This window comes from Crocodylus porosus, unplaced genomic scaffold (assembly GCF_001723895.1).
Source record: "Crocodylus porosus isolate Cpor-Errol unplaced genomic scaffold, CroPor_comp1, whole genome shotgun sequence".
Classification (NCBI taxonomy): Eukaryota; Metazoa; Chordata; order Crocodylia; family Crocodylidae; genus Crocodylus; species Crocodylus porosus.
In genome coordinates this window covers 79894383-79900672 of record NW_017728931.1, presented here as the reverse complement: position 1 = coordinate 79900672, position 6290 = coordinate 79894383, and the positions used below count along the sequence as shown (strand labels likewise).

At 55.9% G+C, this 6290-nt stretch overlaps 1 long non-coding RNA gene across 1 annotated transcript in view; it reads right to left on the bottom strand.

Moving 5' to 3' along the window:
• Positions 1-6290, bottom strand: part of LOC109315508 — a 27363-nt gene that overhangs the window by 1525 nt on the left and 19548 nt on the right. The window lies entirely within an intron of this gene.

Here is a 6290-nt window from a genome sequence, read left to right as displayed (position 1 = left end):
ACCCTCCCCCTCCCCTCCCAGGAGTGCACAGCAACAAGGAACAGCTGGGCTGCCTGCAGCCCTGTCCCACTCCCCGCCAAAGCCCTGTGTCCATGCATTGTGGCCCCCAGTCCCACATACCACCCAGCTGGGCAGCAGTTGATCTGCGTAATGGAACCATTGGTGACCGTGCCCAACTCAGCTCTGTTGCCAGGACCAGGCACTCCCATCTGTTGAGTGCCAGTTCTTAGGACTGGACAGCTTGGCTTCTGCTCACTCTTGCTCATAGGGCACACCCTCTGTCTTGCCTTCTACCTCTTGATTTTATTAATAGAAGGGGAGGATCTTTTGGCTGCTTGAGTTCTCCCTCATGAATATCTTGGGTCACTGGTCCTCCAGATCCACCTTGCCTTACACTCTATCCATACACCAACCACATCTTATAGACTAGCCAGGCTGCTGACCATCTGATGGAAGAATGGCACAGTCAGCAGACCACTGAATTAGCTGGACTTGTGTCCAGCTAGCGGTCTCAATCAGTTAAAGAGTCTTTCCCAACTTTGTCTTGGGTCACTACCCTGCAACCACATGGGTTTCTGTCAACCATGGGTGTCCAAATCCATCATCACTTGCAATACAGTCGGTCCGACCAGCCAAGCCATCCATGTCTGGACTCTCCATGGGGTGTCGGGTCTTCTCCGCTCTGCACAGCCTAGCAATGTCAAGTCCCTTTTCTGGCCCCTAGGCTTGCTGATAAATTCTGTCCCTTTTTCCCTCTACCCTCTAAGGAATTACTGGCCAGGGCTTAATGCTTCAGTCTCCCAACACTGTTCATTGGCCTTCAGCCTCTACACCTGGTGGGGTCAACCCAGCATGCCTTTAACTGCCGCACTCATAGTAATGACAGGACCCCAGATCCCCTCCTGGAACAGACTCATAGTTGCTACTCTGGCTGTCTCATTAGGGAAGGCGATGTTCCTCTGGAGTTTTACCCATCACCTATTGCTTGTGTGATGGGCTATTGCTCCTCTCCATGGGGAGAGGTCCCCAGGGCTAGAGGCTCATCTGAGCCTCTAGCCTGGCAAGCAGGCTCCAACTCTGCTAATTTCATCCCTACTGGGGCATCTTGAAACCAGGTTCCACAATCCTCCAGCCATGGTCCCAGTCTCTCCCCTTTCTGCCAGCATGGGGCACATTCTTGTGACATCTTCCCCAATGTGCCGCACCCAGCACAAGCTGGTAAAATGGGGCAGATGTGGTGCCAGGAGCTCTCCTGTCTGTGTCGCCATCTGCCCTGCAGGTAAGTCCCAGGTCCCAGGGAGCTTAATGGCATCCACACCCCACTTCTGGGATCTGGCAGTGGTGCCTCTCGGGGCCTTTGCCCTCTGGTATTGCTCAGCAGGGTATTCCCCACTATGACAGGAAACATTAGTCCATCAGCTCAGGAGAAGCCCAGGGATCCATGGAGTGGAGAACCACATGGGCAGCAGGGCACAGACAAAAGTCCTGTCCTATGTAGATGACCTCAACATCCTATGCAGGGACAAGTGGTCAGTGGAAAGACTGCTGCAACATGCCCAGCTGTACAGAGCAGCAGCAGGGATCAAGCTCAACATGAGCAAAAGCACCTGCCTAGTACTGGGCAAGCTCAGGGACCTGCCCTGGGTGGCTACATCCCCTGTGAGCAGGTAAAGATCATCAGGGTGGAGCTCAACCGAGAGCTAAGAGGCCAGAAAGTGTGGGAGAAGGCTGAGGCCAAGGTAAAACAGAGACTGGGACTATGGAACATGTTGCCTGTTGATGGGGGAGTGGAGGGAAGGGCAATGGTGTTTATGATGACAGTGTTGCTCCAGTGCTTCTCTACGCTGTGCTGGTCTTCCCCTGCACAGAGCAACCCACCTGTAGAGTCCCAAGGGTCATGTTCACCTTCTTCTGGGGCTCCAGGTAGGATAAGATTGAGAGAACCATGCTGGATGAAATGAAACAGACCAAGGGATGAGGTATTCTGGCTATCCTGCTGTTCTTCTAGGCTAAGTATATGAGCCAGATATGCAAACTGGCAGTCAGCACAGAATCCAAAATTGCTGGCATGGTGATATCCTTTGTAGGGGACCTACTGCAATACTGGGGGGTGTACATGCTGATCAACTCACACTCATGGACCTTGGAGCCATAGGGCACATCCACTCATGCAAGCACATGCACTTGCAGCAGCTCAAATAGAAGCTGTGCAAATTTGAGCCGGGGCTTTTTGCCTCAGCGCACATGCCCAGACATGCACTTTGGTGTGGGGCAAATTGTGCCACTTGGGGCAAAATAACCCTGCCCAAGTCCTCCTGGATCTGCAGCCAGGAGGAGCTAGAGCCCAGGACCAGCACCTGGGCTGTCCACAGCAGTATAAAAAGGTGCCCTGTCCTGGCCCTATCAGTACAAAAAGGTGTCCTGTCAAGTAGCTCAGGGCCATTTGCCCTCAGGAGTTTCTGGGGGAGGAGCCTCTGGGATGAAGTTGGCCACACCCCTTCCTGTCCCAGGCTTGGTCTCAGGAGCTTCTTGGGAAAAGTTGGCCAGACCCTTTCCTGCTGGCCAGGTTACTGCTAGCTGCTGGCTTGGTCTCAGAGATTTTGGGAGTGAGTTGGCTGCATCCCTTCCTGCCTTGGGCTGCTGCTGCTGTTGCTGCCCCCCCTCAGGGAGGGGCCCAGTGCACTGTACCACACCCAGCACTGCACCCCAGCTTCTGCACCCCTGTTCCAGCCTGCTGCCCAAACTGCTGCCAATCTGTGGTTGGGGGACAGTCTGGCGAGGGAGCCTGCACTGACTGTAGGCCACCCCCACCTTCACCTACACTTTCACCAGAATCACACCCTGAGTGGCTGAACTGGATGGCTCCCACCATCACTGCTCCTGTTGCTGCAGTTGCTGCCATTGTTTCTGCTGCTGCCCCCTCTCAGGAGACAGAAAGATTCCCTGCTGCACTACCTTGCACCACTCAACACAACACCTGCACTGGATTGCTTCCTATTTAACTGACTGCTCCTGCCCTCCCCAACAGCTACCTCACTGCATCTGATCCTGCTTTGTCTTCCTGCCTACTGTTCTACTGCTGAGTGCCTGGCTGGAGGCCTGAGGGACTTTTGGACAGATCTTCAACAAACAAAGCCCCTCCACTGCTCCAGTCATCTTTTACATCTGCCTTAGCAGCCTTCCCTGTGTGTTCTTGCCCTTGTGTGGTAAGTCCTGTGGTCCACTCCCCCTGCCTTGGTGTTTGTTGTGTGGCCGAGTAAGCCAACTCAAGTTTCCCTAGCTGTGTGTGTGTGCATGTGTGCGTGTGTCCTCCCTCACATTTTCAAAGCATAGGCCTCCCAGTTTTTTTCCCTTTGGTGCTGTAGCTCAGTGAGCTTCAGCCCCCTTCTTCCCTACCCCCATTCTCCCCCATAACCCCAGCCTGCCCCTACTAGATTCATCAGCCCCACTGGATATTTTGTTTTTCTTTATTCTCTTCTCTCATGTGAAACAATGGCAGGGAGGAACCTTCTGGGGGGCAGGGGGAAGATACCCCCACAGAGCTTCCTTCAGCCCCCACAATGGGGGTGGATCCCTGCCAAGCCCCCAAGGGGATGCATGCCCCTGCAACCTTCACCCCAGAGGCGGAGTCCAACCAATCTCCTCTGGGGGTGGAGAAGCCTGCAATCTCTGCTGCAGGGGCAGGTGGGACTCTGGTAGGGAGCCAATAAGGCCAGGGGCTCTCCCCTGGCCAGTCTGCCCCTGGAGAGGTTCCCAAGCCCCCTCTCCCATCATCAGGGACCAAGGGCAAGGGCAGTGGGAAGGGCTCCTCTTCAGCCTCCTCCACAGCTGGGGGTGGGAAAGGCAAGGGCCTTGCCCCCAAGCCTAGACCACCAGCATCTGAGGGGACCAGGTGCACGACACCAGCCAGCATATCCACTGAGCCTATCTGTGGCCCTAGCCCTGACCCCACCAACATGACTCCCCGGGGGGTGAACTACAGCTATGCACAGGCAGCTGTGGGGAGACCTGAAGCTGGGGGGCCTGGACGCTCCACCACCAGCCCTTCCAGCTTGGGCAGCAGGGCCCCCTTTCCAGCACTCCCCTGCAGGCATGGGGTGAAATGCCAACTGCCCAAGTGGAAGAACCTACACTTTGAAACCTGGGTGCAGGCCCTGGTTTGGGTAGTGGAGGCCTCCAAGATCATGGTGGCCTCCCACTTTCATGGCAAGGGGGTTTTTTTTCTTGCCTTGGAGGCCACCACACAAAAGGTGGTGATGAGGGGGCTTATGGTGGAGGGTGAATTCGTCCCCCTTAAGTCTCTAGAAGAGCTGGGAACGAGGGTGGTCCTCAGCTCCATCCTTCTCTATATCCCAGGTGGGCCCTGATCCACTAGCTCCAAGCCCTGGGGAGAGTTATCTCCCTGATGGTGGCCCTCTCACTGGGCCACCCCAGCCTCTGCCATGTGCACTCTTTCTGTTGCCAAGTTATGATCCAGCTGGCAGCGGCAGTACAGCTGGAGACTGAGGGGTGCCTAGCAATTCTTTATCAAGAGACCCTGGTGAGGATTTTCTATACACTGGGGGACCTGCAGTGCTTCTGGTGCCGTGCCCCGGAGCAGTTGCATTATGAGTGCCCCATGGGCCAGGCAGGGAGGGCATACATTGGTCCCACTGGCAAGAGGGTGTCCCTACCACTGGCAACGCTTCCCCCTCAGGCCCCTCTGGCACCCCAGCCACAACTATGATTCCTCCGTGAGCTCAAAGAACCCTGCCCCCCCAAACCAAGTTTGGTGGAGTCCTGGGGTAGGCAGCAGTAACCAGGAGGAGAGAGGGAGCAGGGCTCTCCTGCCCCTAGTCATGCTCCCATTGTGGCTGCTCCCCCCCCCTCCCCCCCCTCCAACCCTCACCTTCTCTTACTGGAGCCTGTCCACCTGAGAACCACTGCATGGCTGAGTGGGTCCAGGTCCCCTCTGGGCATAAAGGCAAGAGGAAGGGCCAGGTGCAGCCCCCTGATGTAGAGGACTCTTCTGCTTCTCCCAAGACCACCACACAGGGGGAAGGAGTGGCCTAGCCTCTGGCGGCCTCCCCAGCTGCACCTGACACCCCACCCCTGGGAAAGATCAAACTGGTAATCCCCATGGAGAAGGTTTCAGGGCTGCTAGATAGTCCCAAACAGAGGCCCATGGAGGAAGACCCTCATTCTGTTGATCAGGGCCTACCCCCCTGAAACCACGGGCACCAAGGCTGAGGCTGAGGCCTACCCAAAACAAGGCCCAGCAGCAGAGCCTCCTTCCTTGGATGATCTGGGGGATGCAGAGGCCCTAGGGCTCACTCCAGTGAGTCCTGAGGGAGGAGGAGGTCCCCTTTCCCAGGACCACAAGGCAGACACCAAAGTCACCCTGGTACCTGATGAGTCTCTTCCTTCCACCTCCCAGAAAAATCTCACCTCCAGCCTGCCCCATAGTCCTGCACCAGAGGGGGTTGCAGTGGGGTCCCCTAATCAACAGGCCAATCTTGTTAGGGACCTTGTACAGACCCCCCAGGGCTCCAGCTCTACCACACCACTTTGTAAAGGAACCCCACCCCAACCCTTACCCACACCCCTGTCCCAAGAGGCTGCAGAGCTCTCCTGATCCCAACCAGAGTCCGGGGTCTTAGCAGACCCGGGGGTTCAAATAATGCCTAAGGAGTCCACTGAGCCACAGGACCAGAACCACCAGGCTCCATACAGCCTGCGGACCTCTCAGTCCCAGTGATCCCCAGGAAAGAGCTATTTCTATTTCTTGACCGTGACTACACCTGCTGTTCTGCCAGCAAGGTACAGCTAGCCTTGGACTGCTGGGGAGATTTTGACAGCATCCTCACCACTACAAGGGCACTGGCAGGGGAAGGGAAGGGGCCCAGAAGCTGCAACACCTGGATTTATAGGTGGGCCTGCAGCTTCATAGACTCCCTCTATACATATGTAAACTGGCAGGCCCCAAGTTGGGCATTGAGATGCACAAGACCATTGCTGAACTGTCTACTCCACACCCACAGCCATAAGGTCACCCAGAGGGTGGTGGTTGACAGAAGTCAATCATTGTGGTGCCCTGTGACTGGTGGGATCCCTCAAGGCTCTGTCCTTGGGCCAGCACTATTCAACATCTTCATTAATGATGTGGACATTGGTATCAGAAGTGGACTGGCCAAGTTTGCCGACGATACCAAACTCTGGGGTAAAGCATCTGCACCTGAGGCTAGAAGGGTGATCCAGGCTGACCTTGACAGGCTCAGGAAATGGGTAAATGAGAACCTGATGGTGTTTAA